General features: G+C 49.8%; 1 long non-coding RNA gene across 1 annotated transcript; it reads left to right on the forward strand.

The window, feature by feature from the left end:
• The first annotated feature begins 8,333 nt into the window (after positions 1 to 8,333).
• Positions 8,334 to 10,247, forward strand: LOC308061979. The gene is made up of 2 exons (XR_013927419.1): positions 8,334 to 9,120; positions 9,710 to 10,247. It is a non-coding gene; the product is annotated as an uncharacterized lncRNA (long non-coding RNA).
• The last annotated feature ends 11,840 nt before the right edge of the window (positions 10,248 to 22,087 follow it).

Consider the following 22,087-nt stretch of genomic DNA (forward strand, 5'->3'; position numbering starts at 1 on the left):
AGATCAACTCGGTCATTACATGTTTCATCAAAGGTGTGCAGTGCCCTCTGTGATCTATGAAATTGTGGAGTCATTTTCAATAAGTCTTTCATATGTGGAGCAAAGAAAGTCAAACGTCCTAAATAACATGGTCCACCGACAGGATACAAAGGAATCCCTGGCCACGCTCTATCCCCACATATCAAAAAGGCTCCTGGTGGCAACTGATAACCCCCTGATACATTTACATGAAAGCCTCCGGTTTTCAATTCACCCCAAATAGGTGAACCAGTTAGATTTTGAAATCCTGTATAAAACCCCCGTTCACCTTGGCGTGCTAGCCACAACCGCCACGGGTCACCGAACCAAATTACTCCAGTGCCATCTACAGGTTGAAGTGGTGGTACCGTGTTGTCGCATTCTGACATTCCCGCTGCAGTTACATTAACATATTTAACGGGCACAATGCTACCCAATAGGTCTAACTCCTGCAACGGTAAATGATGTGGCTGATTTAAATTCTCAATAACAGTTTTCTGCCACGCTGCATTATGCATAGAAGGCCAAACAAATTGCCCATTCGGACTCAGACATGTTTCCCTTTCATTGGAAGTCAGATTCACAGTTGCAACATTCCAAAACCCATCAAAATCTGTTTCATTCTCCTGCAAGGGAATACCAATTAAACAAGTTCTAAAGTGGTTGTCTGCTTGTTGCAGACTTAAACAGCAGTCTGTTAACCCTGTAATATTTGCCCATGTCACCCATATGTTTGTCCTAGGCAAGATGTTAAAAATACCTTGGCCAACAGGTAAAATATTCATTAAGACCATAAACCAAGTCCACCATTTGAGCATGTCTAATCCTACAAAAACGTTACTTTCTGTGAGCTCTCCTTGCCCACTCATTCTGGGCCTTCCTCCACTTATTGGCAGGGACAGCATACCATCGAGGTATAAAAATTTTTTCACCGCACTCCCTACTTATAATTTTAGTCTGGCATTGCAGCCTGAGGCCGTCCAAATATCTGCAAACCCACCACTGCCACTGTGCTCGATTCGCGTTCAGTAGCTTCAAACAGGGCAAACAGATCTTGGGCAAACCGGTAGTTTCCTCTAATCCATTCTCGCAATTCCCACAAAGGATTCCTCTCTCTAACTTTCCATTTACATTGTAAACACCCTAAGTCCATTTGCAAGGTATATTCAGAGACCCACCATTCAAGTTCACATAAGCCACAAAGTAATAGAACCCAGCCGCATTCCCTTCGTCCACAATCACAGGCATTTAGGGAATAGTACAGAGTTTTGTTCTCTAGTTCCACCCGTAGTTGGTCACATGCATCCCTTGGGGAGGCCCAAACTATCCTCTTCTGTAACAGTAGCGATGCCTCCAATGCCAGGGGCTGTGTGGCCAGTTGCCACCGATGTAGCTCCCGCTGGCGAGCTTCTGGTTCCAGTTTTATGACTACTGGTATCAGCACGTGTCCATTTACTGGGTACCCACACTGGACCTGTAGGGGTGGAAACACACATATAACCTCGACCATTGAACAAAACAGGGGCAGGACCTTCCATTCCCCTGACCGTGGATTTCGATAATAGACAGATAATTCAGCTCTTGGGGCTCCAGTATTTACACAAGTAGCATGAATGATAGCTGGGGGCTCTGAGTCGTCTCCAAACACACACAAGTGATTGAGAACAAACAAGGTTCTGTGTAGGCGCTCCTTTGGGTCTGTAATGGCCACAAATTTCTGCAGATAATCCTTCAATGTTCTGTTTGTTCTTTCGACGATGGCTTGTCCCGTGGGAGAATGAGATATTCCAGTCTTATGCTGTACTCCCCACGTGATAAGAAATTTCCGCACGACTTGACTGACATAGGCAGGACCATTGTCCGTCTTAATCTGTTCTGGGACTCCCATGACAGAAAAACAGGCTGTTAGATGTTTACACACATGCAAGGCTCTTTCTCCAGGTTGTACAGTTTCCCAAATAAATTTTGAATAGGTGTTTACTGTGACATGTACATATTTCAACCTGCCAAACTCAGGAACATGAGTGACATCCATCTGCCAGACCTCTAATGCCCTCAGACCTCGGGGATTGACCCCCATCCCTAGGCCAGGGCCATGGTGACTGCCCTGCGGGTAACTCCTAACAATACCCTGTGCCTCAGCATGTGTTAGTCGAAATTGTCTTTTTAATCCCTTAGCATTTTGATGGAACTGAGTGTGGGAGATTCGTGCGGCTTCAAATTGATTGATGGGTGCAGTTCGTGTCAGGCTAACCAATTGATCTGCTCTGTGATTACCTCCTCCTAAGCCTTCCTGCCATTTGTGGCTTCTGATATGGATTATACAATATGGCGCAGTCCTCTGCTTTGTAGCTCTTTGAAGTTGTTGGAATAACTCATTTAGTCGTGGGTTTGCTACTTCTTTCAAAAGTGAATCCTCTATCCTTTGAGCTACTCCTGCCACATATAGTGAATCGGTGACAATATTCAGCGCCACCGTGCGCCATTTTGCCATAGCCCAACAAACTGCAAGCAGCTCCAAAGTCTGTAAATTATCTTTAGGGAGGGCAACAATAATGTGTTGCTGCCGTAATTCCTTTTCCTTCCAGACCACAGCAGCCCTTCAACTAGCCTTGCCCGCACCCATGAATGCTGTAAGACCATCCTGAAGTGGAACAGATGAATGCTTAGGCATTTCCATCCATGAATACGTTCTCAAAAAGTGGATATCTTTCCCCTTTAGTTGTTCTCGTGATATCTGTCCAGTATATCCTAAGAGTGCCAATTGTAGAGCAGCAGAGTTTCGCAAGGCCCATTCAAGGTCTGCTCCCTTCATTGGCAGGTGAATACTAAATGGTTCTTCCCCTGAAATAGCTATCATCCTATCACAACCTTTTCGAATGACTTTGCCCATTGCTTCCATACGAGTCTGAACTGTTTTCTTAGGTTGAAGGGATAAAAATATCCATTCCAAGACATGGAAGAGGTCATCTCCCCCTTTTTTCTTTTGCCACTGCATGATAACAGCAAAAACAGAGACAGGGCGAGAAATCACCAGTAGTCAGAGGGGGAGGGTAATGTCTCGTCGAGCTGCCCATCGCGCTGATACTAGGTGTCCAAGATGTTGTATACATTTCTGTTGTTCATTAGTGAGGTGAATGGATTTAGCTGCATCTGTGCCTTGTAAAAGAAGCTGTAGGGGAGCTAAATCTTCATTGGTAATGCCCAGAAGGGGACGTATCCATTGCAAATCCCCCAGCAGCGTCTGTGCATCAGTAAGGGTTTTGATCTCAGTGGTAATGGTGGTTTTCTGTGGCGTTATGATGTTGTCATTAATCTTCCATCCCAGGTATTTGAACGGAGATTGCTGTTGAACCTTTTCTGGTGCTACTTGTAATCCTGCTTGTCCAAGTGTTTGCATAAGTTGTTGTAGGTTCTGTTCCGTAAAGGGTTGCGGTTGAGCTACTAAAATATCATCCATATAATGATAAATGAGAGCATGCGGCCACCGTCGACGTAAGGGTTGTAATGCTGCAGCAACGAAAAGTTGACACATGGTGGGGCTGTTGCGCATTCCCTGTGGAAGGACTTCGTGGCAAGGCGAAGGCGAAGCGCAGTGTATCTGCTGGATGTAATGGTATGGTAAAGAAACAGTCCTTCAGGTCTACAATTAATAAAGCCCAATCTTTAGGTATCATAGTAGGAGTTGGTAATCCGGGCTGGAGCGCTCCCATAGCTTGCATTTGTTCATTCACCTTGCGTAAATCATGAAGTAAGTGAAAATTTCCAGACTTTTTTGGTATAACAAAGATGGGGGTGTTCCAAGGGCTGGTTGATGGCTTAATATGGTGAGCATTTAGTTGTTCTTGTACCAGCTCATGCACTATCTGCAGCTTCTCCTTTTGTAGTGGCCACTGCTCCACCTAGACAGGCTCATCTGTAATCCAGGTGAGTTTTAGGATGGGAGGCTGCCCTGCAGAGGCTGCTGCCAGAAAACCATACCTGGGGTAGTTAACACTACTCCCAATTGAGTCATTATTTCGTGGCCAATGAGGGCAGAAATGCCATCTGGTAAAGGTAAGATCATTACATGTGCTGATGCTATTTTGTCTTCCACTTGAATAATGATTGGCTCTGTGCTAGTATGTGGCAGTGAGATGCCTCCGATGCCGCTGATTCCTCCTGTAGCCGGTCTAGTAGGCCAATGTTTAGGCCACAGCTGTCGGGTGATGATAGTCACATCAGCCTCTGTGTCAAAGAGTGCAATAAAGGTACAAGATTCATTTCCTCTTCGTAATGTGACTCTAGCTTCTGGCTGGTTGTTCATTGACATAGTGAAGCATACAAGTTCATCTGTAGATCCAGTTTTTATTCCCATGATTTGGTAAAGAGTCACGAGGTGGCGCACATACTCTATCTGTGAAATTTTGCAGGGGCACTAATTGAGCAATTTTGCTTCCCTGTGGTACGTGGAGAGGTGTATATAATGTGTAAGCCACGATAACAATCTGTCCTGTATAATCAGCATCAATTAGCCCCGGTATTACAAAGATACCCTTTAGTCCAGCTGAAGATCGGCCTATTAATAAAGCTCCAAATTGTCGACACGAGGAGCGTATCAGGCCAAAGGTTGTGGATGGAATCTTTTGCGGTGTTGTGTCAAACAGAGTGACACCTACTGCTGTCGCCAAGTTGATTCCCAAGCTGCCCTGGGTTGTTGGAAGGCTGGGCCCTGGGTTGACAGGACCACTTTTGTCTTCACGCGGCCACCGTTCGTGCTCTGTTTGCATTTTCCAGATCGCCAACAGACTTTAGAAGCATGAGAATTAATTGTCACACCATACAGACACCGAGCAGTTACGGCGTTGATGACCTTTCCCACCACAGCGGAAACAAGGTCCGAGATAACTTTTTTGTTTGGCTCGCGGTCGTACTGCAGGTTTGAGGACAGCTGCCAGTGCCTGGGTATGGGTTTGCATGGCTGTAACAGTGGAACTTACAGCATCAGAGACAAAGGTGGCTTGCTGGGCAGTTGCGCTGTTTACCATTCTTTCCAGCATTTCCTCCACCGGAGCTGTTTGGGGAAAGGTGGACAGAATCGTCTTGGCCCTTGGATTAGCATTTTCAAAAGCTAGCATCTGGAGCCTTTGTACTTTAAGATCCTCCATCATACTGTGGTTTTGGTCCAAGGCTTGCACTAGCCAGTTCACAAAACTGTCAAATGGTTCCGTTGCTCCCTGTTTGACTGTTGCAAAGGAAGGGGCCTTTTGTTCCGATGGGACAAGTGTCAGGGCTTGTTTTGCAGCCAGGGCGGAGGCATTATGCATTTCCATGGAAAACGTTAATTGTACCTTAGGGTCCGCATAAATGTCATGACCTAACAGCATGTCCTCTTTAACATCACAGAGGGGATGCCCCTGGGCCCTGGGCAGGATCAAAACCTTATGCACTTGTCGTTCCCATTCCTTTTCGAAAAGCAAATACTGTGCTGGTGTAAGAAGCAATCTGGCTAGTGAAGTACAGTCACTGGGTGTCATGATTTCAGAGTCAAACAAATAATTCAGCAAGTGTTTGACCAGTTCTGATTGCAAACCATATTGTATAACAGCTTGTTGTAGCTGCTGCATAAACTTCCAATCAAAAGGTTTCCACGCTGCGGCTGCTGAACCATCTGGTAAAGTGGTGGTCCGCACCAGACATGAAACAGCAGAAGCAGCCTGCCCCTCTCCCTCCAATATAGCGTCTCATATAACCCCAGACCAACAACTCTGGGAAGCGGCAGGCTGGAGGATAACGCCTTCCTGGGTCAGGACTTGTGTAGGACAAGGTTTCAAGGATAAGAGTCCAAGTACTGATAGCCTGATGAATAGAGACTTGTTAGAACTTGTAGGGCACAAGCCCTGGGAACAAAGGAACAAGCTAACTGCAGACCCCTGAGCCGCTACAGTTGAGGAGGCAACCAGACGGACAGAGAAACAAGTAGCCAGATAAGGGAACGCTTAGCGCCGATATGTAAGCAAGAAAGCCGCGCAGAAAGAAACTCCCTAACTTTGGAATAGAAATTATTGCTATGTCAAGATAAACTAGTAAGTTCCTATTGTTCTAACGGTGTGCCTTAAATATCAACCAATCAGTGTTTTTTACGCTTAAGATTTAACCAATCAGTGTGAATATGTAGAAGGTAGAAATGTATATAATTGTAAGAAAATCACTAATAAATGGACATTTGCTTGCATCAAGCTGCGTCCCATCTCTTCATTTGCCGCAGACTTGAACATCACGACCGGCAGTACGCAGATGGCATTCGTTCAATTGCTGCTGCAAGCGGTTTAGGGTCCAGTCGGAGGGTTTTGTTTGGGGACGGGGGATTGGGGCAGCAGCAGCTGGGATGGGTTCATTTTCTTTATCGGACTCTGCACTCTCATTCAGAGGCGCGCTCAGACCCACTCTTGTACCCTCTTCCTCATCTAGCAGCAGGGGCGGCTCTCAGTAGCTTTCAGGTCGGCGTGGAGCACCCGTTGCGGCGGCACCCTCCGGTGTCGGTGTTGGGTGTAATAGCTCTGTCGCAGATTTTTTAATAGGCACAATTATGCCTTTCGCAGACGGAGCGCCTTGATCAAATAATCAGGTAGACTCCAACGACTCAGTTTCCCGACTGAGGAGGTATGAGGCAACCATAGCCATATTTTTCTCCGCAACCATTGATCGTAAATGGTTCATGACCTCCCACCAGGTTGATCCCAAGTCCTTGGCTGACTTGCTGCCGACTTGCTGCTGCTAAGGATCGCGTCCCAAAGGGAATCCCTGATCTCTCGCCACTCAGTCACACTAAACATCAATTGTGGGTCTTTTAAGTGTCCTTTTTCATTCGCCCACCTACAGAGCTCATGGAGCTTCTTGTTCACGCTAGCCTCTTGCTTAGCAAGAATATCAGATAATAGTGTGAGTGCCACCTCCCTCTCCATTATCGAGGGAAAAATGGTCTTACTGGTGCAGGTCCGTGCAGGACGTCAATGCCGGATTCAGACGCCTTTACTCCTTACGGACGTCTTCCTGCTCGAACTCCTCTCTAGCGACTCTCAATTCACAAAGCCCACTGTCGCAATGCAAAGGCAGAGTTTTTCCAGCTTTCCCATCGTTCGGGTGCCAATTGTTGGGAGAAGGGTTTGCCGGAGTCAAGAAATTACTCAATATGAGTTATGCATCTTGCTCTACTTTATTAGCTTCTAACACTACTTATATAGACTCGATACACATGCATATTCCCAAAGCAAAAATATAATTGGTTATTAGTCCCTAAGCATGCGCTGTTCTCACACCCCTAATTATCATGACTAAAAATAAGCATTCTATCCATGCAGCTATTTGCATTGCTATGTTTCAGCCTTGCGGTTTGCTACTCCCTTTAGTGCCTGAATGCAATGAATAGTACTGTACGATGCAAGTACTCTACCGTATATACTGTGTACCCCCGAGCATGTTGGTGTGCGTGTTAGGAGGAAAGCTGCCCCATGCACCCCGTGCTGCCATAACCCAGGGTCAGCTTTGTGAACTATCATTTGGTTTGGAGAGTTTTCCTGGGTATAATTTTGGTAGCACTCCCAGGGCCTGCACTGGCCCCGTTCTGCCGGGCTGCTCCTGAACCCCCTGGCTGCCACGAGCCGCGCTTTGGCCCCAGTGGCCCCTGTCAGGGCAGCTGGCGGCCCCAAGGGTGTCTGGGGTAGCCAGGCGGTGCAGCAGGAGGAGAAGGATGCTCAGGTGCTGCTGAAGGTGGTGGTGGGAAAGAGGGACCTCATCGGTGAGGGCAGCAGCAGGACAGGGCTCTAACATCAACAGGGAATCCCTGGTGTAGTGCCGCCCTCCCCTGAGCGGACGCTCGCTCTGATTGGCCGCCGGGGGCTGTCACTCTCCTCTGCTGGGGGCCGCCTGTTAGCTGGGCTGCGGGAACTATGGCGGAGGCGTCCCGCGGCAGGGGGTGCGTGGAGGCCCCCAGCCCCGCAGCAGGCTCGCTCCCGGGGCTCGCTCCCCGTGCCCCGAGTAACCCGCCGCCTCCCCCCCGGCTGCGTCCGCGCCCCCTTGGCGCCGGGCGAGGGGCTGCGAGGGAGCCCGGGGGAGGCGTCGGGCCAGGGCTCCTTTCCGCGCGGGGCTCCGGCTGAGGGCCGGGGCGGGGGGACCCCGGGGCGGGCAGCGGGGCCGGCGGCGGCGGCGGCGGCGGGGCCGGGGCGGGGAGCGGAGCGGCCGCTGAGAGCCGCCGGGTCGCGGCCGCGCCGGGGCCGGTGAGCGGGGGCCGGGGCGGCGAGCGGCGGGCACGAGGGAGAGCGCCGGGGGGGGCGGCGGGGCCCGGGCCGGGGCGGGGAGCGGGGCCGGGGGTGCCGGAGCCGCGCTGGGGGGCGTGGGGCTGCGCTGCCGGGGGGCGGCCGCGCTGTGCCGGGAGCGCCGGGCGCTGCCTTGGCGCAGGTGCCCGTAGCCCCGGTGCGGGCAGGGAGCGGCGCCTGCGGAGCCCCCGCGGCAGGGGGGAGTTCGGCCCAGCACCGGCGGGTTACAGAAAAGTGGCGCCTCGTAGGAGCAGGGTATCACAAAAAGCTTTCTTCGGGGAAAGTACGGGTTCTGCTTTCAGGATGGCTGCCAGGCAGAGAATCATTGATTAAAGGGTTTTTTTGCTATTACACGCTTTCTCAGATGAGCTCGTTCAGAGAGTTCCTTCGGTGCTGGAGCTTCACAGTCAATGAATAACCCAGGTTTGGTGCAGGATTTGTCCTAGTTTGGGCAGGTGCAGAATGAGTCCCCTGATACTGCTGAAAACACTGGGCAGAAGCTTGAGGAGGAGGGGAGATGAAATAACAGTGAGTTCTCAATGAAGCAAAAGCGTGGAGTTTTGTCCTTGTAGCATGCCTTACCTACTCAGATTTTTTTGGATAAGATCCCCAATTTTCATCCATTTGCCATTTTCATCGTTTGATTCTCTCTGTTTTTCTCCTGTGTTGCACAACTGGATGCAGCTGGCTGGGGAAAGCTGGCAGGCCTCAGCTGTGCAGAGAACAGCTCCCGTCCCTCCAGCTCAGCCAGCAGTACTGATTTTCTGCAGCAGCGGGAATGCTTGTCACTTCCTGGAGAAGAAAATGGGTAAAGTAACCAACATTCCTTAGGGAATGTGGTGAGGCTGTTGGGAGGCATTATGGGATACAGCGGGGCGTTACGGGGCATCATGAGATACAGGGGGGTGTCAGGCGTCTGCCTGGGAGCTGACGGTGTGGGGAGTGCCAGGACCATGGGTGAGGCAAGTGAGCCCCTGTGACGGGTTGAGGCGGTCTCCTGCCCGCTGGCTGCCTCGAGGTGATGGTGGTGGGGGGAATGGGAAGCTTCAGCCGCCCATGATCTGTGTCTGGGCAGTCCTGGAGGGGCTGGGGGCTGAGGGGAGGGAGGAGGGGAAGCAGGAGGCCACCCCACAGGCGCAGTCGCCAGCCCCGGGTGCCTCCCTAGCTCACCAGACCTGCTGAGCCTACTGTGGCCCCACTTGCCCCATGCTGCTGCCTGCCCTGCTGCAGCATCTCTCCCGCAGCTGGGCCCCCAGCTCCAGGCAGCCCCTCAGTGCTGCCATGAAAGCGGCCACTGGCCCCCCACTGCTGCTCAGGAAGGCCCTGCGGCAGGAGGGGCTCCAGCCAGGGCCAAGCGACGCCAATAATGGTCACTTGTGCTTCTTTCCCTCTGCCAGGGGCTGGGCTGAGGACGCTGCAGGCTGTTCCTCCCCTGGGGATGCCGTTGGCTGCACCTGCCTTAGGCTGGCGGAGGTTGTTTCTGCCTGGCCTTGCTCCCTCCGGAGTGCGTGTGCAAGAGGGGACCAGGGGGCACAGCCTGGCTGTGGGCAGGAGCTGCTGCGGCAGGAGCTGGACAGGCCAGGGAAAGGCAAAAGAGAAGTCGTCCAAGGCCATGTGGCTAGCAGCTGCCTCCTGCTGCAGGCACCAAAGAGCCTGCCCCTGCGGATGAGGAAGGATCCACCTCTGCAGCCCGCAGCAGGCCTGGCTGCCAGTGTGCACAGCAGGGTCTGTGCGTAACCCAAAGCGTATTGCGGCCTCCGGGCATACAAGGGAGCGAGGTTACGTGTCCAGGAGGCCTTGTCTTGTGAGGGAGAGCTGTGAGGTGAGACACCCACAGGTGACCTTAAATGGAGGACAGACGAGCGACCGCAAGGAGAGAAGGAGAAAGAAGCATCTAAAATGTCACATTTTCACAGTGGTACCAAAAGTGAGAGCCGTGGTGAGTCCTGGGTCTGTGGAACGCTGTCTCTCTGTTGTGTCGCTGGCGCTCCCTGCCACTCCTCTGCGCTGCTGTGATTTGTGTGTGTGGTGGGGTGATCCAGGCTGGACTGAAGCTGCTCTTTACCGCTCCCCCTTGTCCGCTGGACAGGGAAGACAAGATACAATAAAAAGCTCATGAGCCTGCGTAAGGATGGGGGAGATGACTGCCATTACCTTCATGGGCATAACAGGCTGAACTTGGGGAAATGAGTGTGACTGATTAGCTGTCAAATCAGAACAGGAGAATGAGCAGTAAAAGCAAATCTTCAAAACACCTTCCGTCCTGCCCTCTCTTCTGCTGGGCTTAACTTTACTCCCAATTTCCCTGTCTCCTCCCTGCAGGGGGATGGGGAACGGCAGCTGCGGTCGGTTGATCACACATTGTTTCTTCTTTCTCCTCCTTTTCCTCCACCTCCCCAAACCTTGCCATACAAACCCATTGTGTTTTGATTCGCTGTAGCTCTCCATCCTATTTGTTTGTCCTGCTTGCTCTTCCATTCTGCCTTTATCTGTCATTCTGTTGCTCCCTTCTCTTTTACTCTCTCCACTTCTGTCCTGCTCCTTTTGCCCTTTTCTTCATCCTCCGTCTCTGTCCTGCAGAGGAACAACCTTCTTTTTCTTGCTGGGAGTTAGGGGTTGCTTTTTCTGAGAATTCTGCCTGTCTGTTCAACAGTCATTGATCTGCTGCATGCTTTTCCCTTGAGGAGAAGGACTCAGTCTTTGTTTATTCACCATTGCTCTCTCTGTTGTAGAAAAAATGTCTCGCCATAAGGCTCCGGTGCTTCCAAATGGCGGCTTGGTTGTCTGTATAATGTATCTGTAGTCCCGTCTCAAGGAACGCGTTAAAGGTGTTACGAATTATAAATAAGGTAGCTTCCGGCAGTATGAAGACAGTGTGTTGGGTTTGAAACCTTTGGGTAGGACAGAAGGAGGTTGCCATGCTGGGTCAGTGGTGAGTGCTGGCATGTGTAGTCTGATCTAGAGTTGATGTCTATCACCACTCTAGCTCTAGAATTACTCTGAGGCCCAGGGAACTCCAGTTCCCTTAAGCTGCAACCTTGGCACTTTTCCAAGCAGTGGGATGAAATTCCTCTCACAAGCTCTAAGGCAGCTTAAGGAGAAGGGGGCACAGTTTGAGTTTTCTTCCATGTAGGCATCAGGGAGATACAGTTCTGAGCTTAATACTTGATACTGCTATTAGGAGACGCTTTCAAGTGAGCTGAGTGCGGCTCTGGCTACCCAAAGCTGGACAGGGTTGGCAAGTGCTGATGTAGAATTTTGGTAGTAAACTTGACCAGCCTGTCTTAACGAGCAGGCATGTTCTTTGTTTGCAAGCACCGTTTAGTCCCGCCTAGGCTTCCTGAAAGTTTGAAGGGCTGTGGCCACATCGTCCCTTGGTCACACACAATGAACGGTTTCAAGGCATCTTGAAATCTTGAAGGGCTGTGGTCCTGTGGTCACATCTTGCTTTGGTCACAATGAACTGTGTGTGGTGTGCAGATTCGCTTTTTAAGGAGCATGTTGTGGCTATATTTTCTCTGTTTGGCTTTGCATTTGGGAAATAATGCAACAGTTACAGCTCAGCTGAAGGAGCGGGATACCTGATGTGGCAGAGAAGGAGGCGTGTTTTACTGATTTTTTGGTGTGCATCAGTTTGACCCCATATGACATTGTGTCAAAGCTTGTGGCCAGGTTCCGCTGTAGATGTTGACTTGGCGTATGAGTGACTCCAAGTGTGCTTTAGGAGAGCTCTGTTGGTGTAGATGTGCTGAGCAATTGTTGTGCTGTGTGTGCAGCTGTTCTGGTTTGGCTTCCAGGTGTGAGCACGCAAAACAAAACTGGCAAGTGTGGTCAGCCTTGCTGTAAAATCAGACCGGTTTCTACTGCTGCCTGGATATCTGAGAGCCTCCTGAACCTTTCAGGCAGGCCAAGCATTGTGCCCCGGTATTTCTGAGTCCACAGCTCTGCGGTTCTCTAGGAGGTGTAAGAGACTGCGCCGGCGAGACCCACCATCGCTACAGCAGATGTGTTGTCTCAACATTGCTATGGTGGGAAACTCATGCCATCGCCACAGTGAATGATCTATCTATACGTTGTTAAGGCAGGAAGATAACACCACTGCCACCACAGAGATTTATCTATACATTGTTAGAGGAGACTGACTGATGCCATGGAGCAACGGGAGGGCGGGGAAGCTGATCCTGCAAAACTTAAGCAAACCCCTGTGCACGTGCCCAGACCTGGGGTCGGGGGATCAAGGTCCTTGGAGGCCCCTGAGGACCATGTTGGGCACGTACACCATTGCCGAGTGGAAGGTGTGACTAAGCAGAACAGCTTGTAACAACTGTAAAAAAACCCGGAACCAACTAACATTGGACAGAACGTTCCCCCACTGGACTTGGAAACGAATCAAGACTGTTGGGACGCTGTGCATCACTTGGGGTTTTTTTCCCCTTTTCCCTTTTCCTTTGGATTTTACCCTTTTACCCCACCTTTCCATCCTAATTGTTACTATTATTATTGTTATTACTGATGTTCTTACCTCTTTATTCTTATTTTTTATATTTTATATAATTTATATTTAATAATAAAAGTATTAAATTATTCTTATCTCAACCCTCAAGTTTTACATTCTTTTCTGATTCTCCTCCCCAGCCCTCTGGATGAGGGGGAGTGAGCAGGCGGCTGCGTGGTGCTTGGTTGCCGGCCAGCATTAAACCATGAGACCAGAGGATGAGGCTACTGAAAGAGAAACACAGCTTCACTCCCTGGATTCATAAGCACAGCGTGTTCGTAGGCTGCTGGGAAGCAGTGGCACAAGCTCAGCCTTCTCCTGAGCGGCCTCTCAGGTGGCTGCGGAGTGCCCAGGCACTGGGCGTACTGCAGGGCAACAGGACATGCTGCAGCACGTGCTGCTGTGCTCAGGGCACCTGCTAGAGTGTGGGGCTAGCTCCGATCCCTGGTCCTCCTTACCTGGCCTCGATGAAGCAGTGGGCTGATGTGAGGACCCACTGTGGGCTGATGAGGGAGCCCCCGCAGATGTGCGCCGTGCCTCCTTCCAGGGGAGCCTCGATGCTGACGATCCAAGGCCAGGCCCCTGGCTGGGCATCTCTGCCACCCACAACGCGCGACATGCCGTAGTGAAAAGCCGCAGGCCGAAGGCCGCAGGTGCCTCTGTAACCAGAAACTCCATTCTGGTTAGCTCCATGCAAGCTTGCGCCATTCCGGCTAAAGGCCAGCCATCTTCCCTCCCCTCAAGGCATGGCCAGAAGGGCCGAGGAAACCCGTGGGCTGTGTGCCCACTCCCCTTTCCCCGCTTTCTGCTTCAGCCCCTAGACGAGCTGTGCCGGTAGCCTGGATGCTGGCAAGCAGCTGAGCCTCCCACATGGCCTTCAAGAGCCACTGGGGTGGCCATGGGGGACAAGCAGGACCCCTCCAGAGAAGCTCACAAGGGTTGCCCAATCTCCCCCCCAGAGCCTCGGGCCACTTACCCACAGCTGTCCCATGTGCCATGCACAGAACAGCACATGGCCAGCAGGACAACGAGGAGGAGGAGAACATCCATCACTACCAGCAACATGTGGCAGCTGCAAGAACGAGGGCTTGTCACCACCAGTGTGGCTGCCGACGTACTGCCTGCAGGATTCCTGTTGCCTGGGGTTCTCTTGGATGCGGGGCTGATGTCACAGAGTGCCTGGTTCCAGGTGCTGGGCGCATGGTGGCTTTGGGGGAGGGATGGGTGGCAACAGGAGGGGTTCCATGCAGGACTGGACGCAGAAGCTGGGATCGCACACCCCCGACAGAGCCTTGTGGCATGCCCTGCTTGCACGATCAGGGTGGGCAGGCCCCGTGGCAGGCAGCAGCGCCTGGCTCCCAGCTCTGCCTGCTAACAGCTCACAGGGCAGCACCCAGCGTGGCCTCGCAGCCTCTTTGGGAAGTTCCCTGCCGCCCTGCTCTCTGCAGCCCTGTGCCACCGGCTCCTTCCCAATAAACAGACACACAACAAAGAACACAATGACTACAGCAGCATGCGCGTGCTTGGGTGTTGAAGAGCCAATCTTTTGATGGCCGTGGCAGGCAAGCAGTGCTGGGCAAGCCAAATAAGCCAAGCACAGCCCAGCGACGTCAACCTTCCTGCACAAAGCACAGTGAAATGCAGGTGCAGCACACTCCTCACTGGCGACGTCAGCCACAGCAACGCGCTCTGGCAGGCGTCGTGTCCTTGCTGTCTGTGAGTTGGATTGCTGTTCTGGGCACACACTGACCATGGCACTTGTGGCAAGGGCAATCGTTGTGAAGCTCTAGGGAGAGAAGGATGCTCCTGCTCTCAAACCTACATGCAATCGTTGTCCGTGGCTTTGGTGAATCCTGCATCAGCCTTGTCTCATCAGTCTGCCTTCTGCCGCTGACTGAAGGAGCCTTGCTCACTCACCTGCTGGAGTGCAGGAGAGAAGCAGGAGCCAGGCATGTGCATTGCATTTGCACAGCAGGGCTAGGTCCCTGGAGGGTCGAGGGCAATGGCTTGAAGGATGGCAGCCTCCAAGCTTGTGAAAGGTGCGGCAGCTGCCTGCTGCCATCCTGGCTTCTGTGGCGAGGCATAAGGCGCACAGCGGAGGGAGCAACCGGGTCCCGAGGAGGAGGAGCGGGCAGGCTCTGTCTGAAAGTGGAAGAGCTGCTCTCAAGGCCCTTGAGGCGCAGCAGGGCTTCCTAGGCCCCAGAACTGGCCTCCAAGCAAGCGGGCTCAAGGCTGCTTTGTGTTTTGAAAAGGGACCGGCTGCCGGTTCCCATGTGTCTGCTGAGAGCAGGCAGAAGGCGGCCTTGGAGAAGACAACTTGTCTGCTGGGGAAACCCTGCTCTTTCAGCACCAGTTTTGGCAGGTGGCTAGCGGGGAATGCCGTCAGAGGTGGCCACACTTCACAGACGCTTGGAGGAAGAGATTGGCGTCATTTGGCGGAGAGGACTCTGGCAGAGACAGCAGTTCCCAGGCAAGCCCGTCAGTAATGGCACACAAGACCAAGGTGACCTAGCTAACACCCCCCAAAGACCATGTGTGTTGACAGATGGGGCAAACCTGGGAGCAAAGGGGGGAAAAAATAACTGGGGTTGGCCCCGTCTCTGGGAGGAGAGCAGGGCTGAGAGAGGCAGCACTCAGGGAAGATGAGGGGCACGTATAAGCACGGCAAATGGAGAGAAGGGGGGATCAAGGAGCCAGGATTCAGGCATGTGGATGTCCTACAGTGTCAGCCAACGTGCTTGCTCAGCCCCAGCATCCCCACCTTGCAAGAGGACCAGGCCTGCCAACCACTGGCCACCTCTCCACCTCCCAGAGGCAGGAAGGACTTGGAGGTGCTTGAGCATGCATGCCCTCAGCTGCTGCCCACCTAGGCATGCCCCCCCTGCGGGAGCTGCAGAAGGGCCTGCCTCTGAAGCTGCCAGGACCGTCCTCCTCTTGCTCTGTGCTTGGGCCGCGGCAAGCCATGGTGCTGCAGCTCCCAGCTCTGTTCCTACCCAGGACTGCAGGGCATGCCTCCAGCTGAACTTTGATCTCTGGAAACATGGGCATGCCCTTTGCTTCCTCTTGATCATGCAGTGAAAGGAGTTCTTATGGCTCTGTGGATGATGCTGGAGCATGCTCCCTCCCCAAACAAGTCCGGCTTTCTGTCCAGAGGCCTCAGGTGTACCTCGTAGCACAGAGCGCAAAGTCCACTCCCCTGCACTCCTAGCAGGCTTGGTAATGTCCGCAACACACAGCGTGCTAACCCAGCACTCCGATAATCAGAGGTGTCACGGAGCCAAAGCCACCACGGAGCCCTCAGGCTGAGCGTGGTCACTTGTGGGCGGAAGGGGGTCTGCTGGCTCTGCAACAGGGATCCCATGTGGAGCAACCTGCGGTGACGCAATTGGAGGCAGACTGAAAAAACACTATGTCTGCGTGGCTGGGTTTGGACAAAATGGCCTTTCTTGTTTATACAAATTTTTATAACTTAGACAGTACATGTGTCAGTCCCTGATAGGTTTTTGTGTTCGTCTTCTTGCTTGCTATTTGCTGTTGCTGTAGGTGCCCGTATGCTGTGGTTCTAAATTCCAGTTCTTCACATCCTGTTGACATACCTGACAATTTGTGGCTGTCTTAATGGTACAAGACTAAGTCTTTGAAGTCAACTAACTTGTCTGCAGACCCACTGAATTCACCAACTTTTCCCCCTTTTTGTTTCTGAACAACTAGTACCATTTTTGCCGTGTGCTGCAGGGCCCTTGCAAAGACGATGGCAACAAAGGCATTATCAAACAAAGAATACTGCCAATTGAGTGAATTGATGACCAAAAGGATGACATTTTCTAGATTTTGATAACTTGTTGCTGCAATGGGGTACCTAAAATCCATGCAGCACATACCATCACAATCCTCACAGCCGTGTCCTTGAGCCAACATCAAAAGGCAATAGTTGCTCTGTTTTGTATGTCATAGTGGCAAATTTGACTCAAGTTTTTAACTGCCTAACTGTAGAGGGATTTTTAAAGGACCGAGGACATATGTTACCATTGTCTGGGTTGGAGAACCCAGGCCTGTTAGTTGAAGCTGCAGAGCAGCTTTAACTTGTCCTGGGAACAAGCAGTGGGAGAAGGAAAACAATCTATGCACAAACAAGAAGCCAGGTGCAGAGCAAGTCCTGGGAACCGCAAAATCAGCACACTCTGATCAGGTGCCTGCAGCATGCTCACCAATCAGCGACACAGACCCCTATATGGCCCAGAGACTTTTATCCAATCAGCTGTGTGCAAAGTCGGGTGAGCGGTCGGTTTAAGTTATAAATATGACCTGTTTGTTTAATAAAGGGAGCACGGCATGTAGCCATATTGGTGTGATTGTCGTGACTTGGCCGACTCTCCACGGGGGACCCACTTAGCCTAACAAACAAGGTGATTTAACTCTTGAATGCTTTCCCTGCTGTTGCTCCGGATAAGAGAAGAACCACTGCAATACGTTCCCATCAGTTCCATAAATCAACTACATCATTACATGCTTCATCCAACGTTATTTTGCCTTTGAGCACATTATGCTTATCAACTGGTTGACGTGTTGATTTGTGCAGGTGTCATGGTCCCATCATGGCTCCTACTACAATAGCATCAACTTAAAAACAACTATCGACATTAAAAGTGCAAACAATATCAACTTCTTTTGGATTAACATTATACAGAGGTAATCATCCCAAATATCAAAGCTTTCAGTAACATTCTTCATTCCCCACATTCTTTGTCAAAATCGTACATTCACTTTTTTGCAACAATGTCTGCAAGTCAGTTTTGAGGAAGGGCACACCAAAGAAGGACTGGTTCAGTAAGGAGACCACACATTAGTGTTTGCGTTGACTGGCGGCAGCAGTGCTCCCATGGTCTGGCACGCTAAGCCTCGGCCGCACACAGCGAGCAGGTATCCATCGCGGACCTTCAGCTGCAGAAACACAAGCATAACTCTCCCCCAAGTTAACAATTCACGCGGTCCCAACCAATGCCCGGTATGAGGGTCTTTCATGCGTACGAAGACACCTTTGTGCTTTTGCGGCTTGTCACCAATTGACACCAAGTGCCGCACAATGGGAGGCACCGCATGGTCAGCAGAGATTTTCAGAAAGTGCAAAACATAACATGCTTTCTCTAATCGTGCCTCTGGGGTCATTAACTTCATTCCCCTTTATTGTTTTTCAAGCTGGCATTTAAGAGTACCATTCATGCGTTCGGCGATGGCTTGGCATAGGGGAATGGGGAATACCAAATTTGTGGGAGATCCCCCATTGGGAAAGGAACTGACTGACGGGCCTAGAATTATAGGCAGGTCCACGGTCCGTTTTGATTTCAAGAGGGACACCGAGCACAGAAAAAGCACGTTGCCAGTGCCGAATGACGTCACGACTGGTCTCACCTGTGTGGGCAGTAGCAGTCATTGCACTAGAATATGTATCTATTGTAACATGGACATATTTTTGTCTGCCAAACTCATTGTAATCAGTTACATCTGTTTGCCAGAGCTGTAAAGCTTGAAGGCCTCTAGGATTAACTCCCTAATTTGGCACAGAAGTAACATTTTGACAGTCTGGGCAGGCTGCAACAATTCCTGCGTGCAGCTGCCTGAGAGAGACCCTGTTGGACAAATTGATGATACAAGGATCGCCAATTCAGATGATAGAATTGGTGGGCTATCACGTCTTGCTGATGGACCTCAGGAACAGGCACCGACAGAGCCACAGAAACTAGAGCGTCAACTCTAGCATTGCCTTCAATTACAAAACCAGGTAGGGGAGTATGGCTACTAACATGCATAACATAATACGGAGAATGGTGTTTCCGAATCTCTCCCCAAACTAAAGTCAAAATTGCAACAAGCTTGGGATTGTTGACATGGCCAAGGACAGCCCTGTCTCACTTGGGAAGGAGGGCTGCCACATATGCCGAATCAGTAACAAGATTAAGAAGGCCTGGAAAATACTGAAATGCCAAAGCTGCAGCCTGTAACTCTATGACTTGTGGGGATCCTTCCTGATATACAATTTGGGAATGCCATTGCCCATGTTTTTTCCAAGCGACTGCAGGTTTTCCCGTTTTTCCAGACCCACCTGTAAATACTGTATCACCTTTGACTGGTCGTCTCTGACTTTGTTGCTGTGGCTGCAAAGTTAGATTTACAGTCATTTTCAAAAGTGGATGAGGTGGAAATGTGGTACTGAACTTGCCCTTGAAAAGTGGCTAAAGCCACTTGAAGGGCAGTAGAGTTTAATAGTGCCCATTCAACATAGAATTGTTGTACAGGGATAATTACAGTTGGTGGATTAAGTCCAGTCAACTCTAAACATCTTTTTTGGATTTTTATGATCAAATCGGCAACAAGTTCGTACAATTCAACAGCACTTTTCTTAGGCTGCAAAGGCAGAAACAACCACTCAGGTACATGCAGTGGATCTTGCCAAGCCTGGTTCCGCTGGGCCAACGTAGCATAAGGGGAAGATTGGTCCATTAAAATAAAACCACTTAAAGGAAGCGTGATAGCTACACGCCACACATGTTGTGAAGAGATCAACTGTTGACTTCTTTCACAAGTGCCAAGGCTGCAGGCATTAAGTAACTTGGGGCTAAAAGATCTGTGTCTCCTTTTAAAAGCTGCAAAAGAGGATGCATTTGTTCATTAGTAAGGCCTAAATAAGGCCGTAGCCAATTTAGCATTCCTGCAGGTTTTTGGACATCATTCAAAGTCTTTACATCCAGATTCTATTTGATAGGTTGTGGAGACACAGTTCCCTTCAGCACATTCATGCCCAGATATTTCCAGGGCTCTTGCCTCTGAACTTCTTCGGGAGCTACATTCAATCCAAATTCTGCTAAACTATGTCTGGCACCCTTCTCAGCTGTCTCCAGCAGCTCTTTGGACGGTGCTGCTAGCAAAATGCCATCCGTGTCATCATGACAGTAAACATCTTGGTATTTGTCTCTCACTGAGCTCAGGGCTTGGGCTATAAACCATTGACAAATGGTTGGCGAGTTTCTCATGCCCTGAGCCAGCACGGGCCAGTGGTACCTTGTTGTGGGCTCAGAGTTAGTTCTAGTTGGTACTGTAAAAGCAAACTTTGCTTTGTCTTTTGGATCTAAAGGAATGGTAAATAAACCAGTCTTTCAGATCAATAACTAAAATATCCCATTCTGTTGGTATGGTGGTGGCAGATGGCAACCCTGGCTGCAAGGCCCCCATAGGGGCCATCACTGCATTGACTTTACGCAGGTCATGCAACAATCGCCATTTACCAGACTTCTTTTTTATCACTACTACAGGGGTGTTCTACGGGCTATGTGATTCTTCAATGTGGCCCGCGTCTAACTGTTCCTCAGCCAATTCATGCAGGGCACACAGCTTTTCCTGGGGCAGGGGCCACTGCTCTCCCCGTACTGGTTTGTTGATGCACATGGCTCTCGGACACAGCTTATACGACCAATGTGATCAAGTTAGTGCTGATTTATTAAAAGGCTTACAGCAATTTATACTCTTAACAAAAGACACACACACCACGCATGCGTTGTTATTCAGAGGTGATGGGCTAAAGCTACTTGTCCACGCGTACTCTAGTCATTGGTCCTGGCGTGGTGTCTACGTGCAGCTCTCTTGTCACGTAGACATCCTGTTTCACATCTTAGCTCATCATTTTTCAGTTCAACTTCCTTGTCTTCTTGCCACATATGCAGTTTCACAATCTCCTTGTCCTTGTACACAGTTTCTTTGTCTCTCTTAGCCTTGCACGTGTCCTTCACAACAGCTGCAACTTGCTACAACTTCCGCCTGCTGTTACAATAAAGTTACTCGGTCTGGATTGCTCATAATTTGCCCATGGTCTTCTAGCTGCTCCACAAATCCCCCTTTTTGTTTTTTGAGCAATCCAGACCCCTTTTATCATTCGGTTCATAATTCTCATAAAGCAACTCCACACAGAGCTGTATATCATTAAAAAGATTACAATGGCAATTAATACCGTTATCTCGTGCAGAAACAAATATTTTATCCATCCAGTAATTCCTAGGTCAGGTTGGGTCCTTGTGGAGATAGTTCTTGTGTGCAAGGCACTTGAGGTATTCCTGTGGAGCCCAGTCCTTCCTCACCCTGCCGCCTGGGCTCTGCTCGGGGAACACAACTCACAAAAGGCACAAGCTGAGCAAGGCGTGTATTTTTTGGAATTGTAACAGGAGGCACAGGTGTAGAAAATAAGACACATATTTGACCTGTAAAGTTAAGGGCTTTTAGGGGTTTTAGGGTTATGTGGTTTTGGACTTTAGCATTTTTAGGGTTTAGGGGCTTTAGGATTTTTAGGGTTAAAGGGGATTTTGGTTTGCAGGGTTAAGTGCTTTGGGGGTTATGGATTTTTACTGTTAATGGGCTGTAGGGTTAAGGGTATTTAGTCTTTTTAGGGTTTTTCAGGTTTTGTGTTTTTGGAGTTAAGCATTTTCAGGGATAAGTGTTTTTAGGCTTTAGGGTTTTGACAATTTTTAGGTTTAAAGAGGTTTTTGGTTTTTTTTAGGGTGAAGATTTCTGGGGTTAAGGGTTTTAGGGTTTTTGGGGTTAAGTTTGTTAGGGTTTTTAGGGTTTGTAGGGTTAAGGGGTTTTTGGATTAAGGCATTTTAGGGGTTTGGGGGTTAAAGGTTCTTAGGGCTTTTAGGGTTTTTAGGTATAAGCATTTTAATGTCTTTTAGGGTAAAGTGGTTTTAGGGATTTTACAGTTATTAGGGTTTAGAGTTTTTAGCAGTTTTATGGGGCTTTTTTGCATTAAGGTTTTTTAGGGTTAAGGTTTCTTATGGTTTTTAGGGTTTTTAGATTTAATGGGGTTTAGGATTAAGAGATTTTAGGGGTTTTACTGTTAAGGCATTTCAGGTTTAAGGGTTTTAGGATTATGGTCTTTTAGGCTTAGAAGGTTTTTAGGATTTTTAGGGTTAAGGTTTTTTAAAGAATTTTTAGGTTAAGAGTTTTTAGAGTTAAGTAATTTGGGTTTTTTAGGGTTATTGGTTTCTAGTGGTTTTAGGGTTAGGTTTTTTACCATTTTTAAGGGTTTAGGGTTTTTAGGGTTAAGTGTTTTTAGGGTTTTTGGATTAAGTGAATTTAGTGTTTTTAGTGTTATGGGTGTTAACGGGTATTTAGGGTTAAGAAGTGTTAGGGATTTTAGTGTTAAGGGGTTTTAGGGTTAAAGGTTTTTATGGCTTTTAGGGTTAAGAGGTTTAATGGTTAAGGGTATTAGGTTTTAAGCATTATCAGGGTTTTTAAG

This window comes from Falco punctatus (assembly GCF_963210335.1).
Source record: "Falco punctatus genome assembly, chromosome: 4".
Taxonomy (NCBI): domain Eukaryota; kingdom Metazoa; phylum Chordata; class Aves; order Falconiformes; family Falconidae; genus Falco; species Falco punctatus.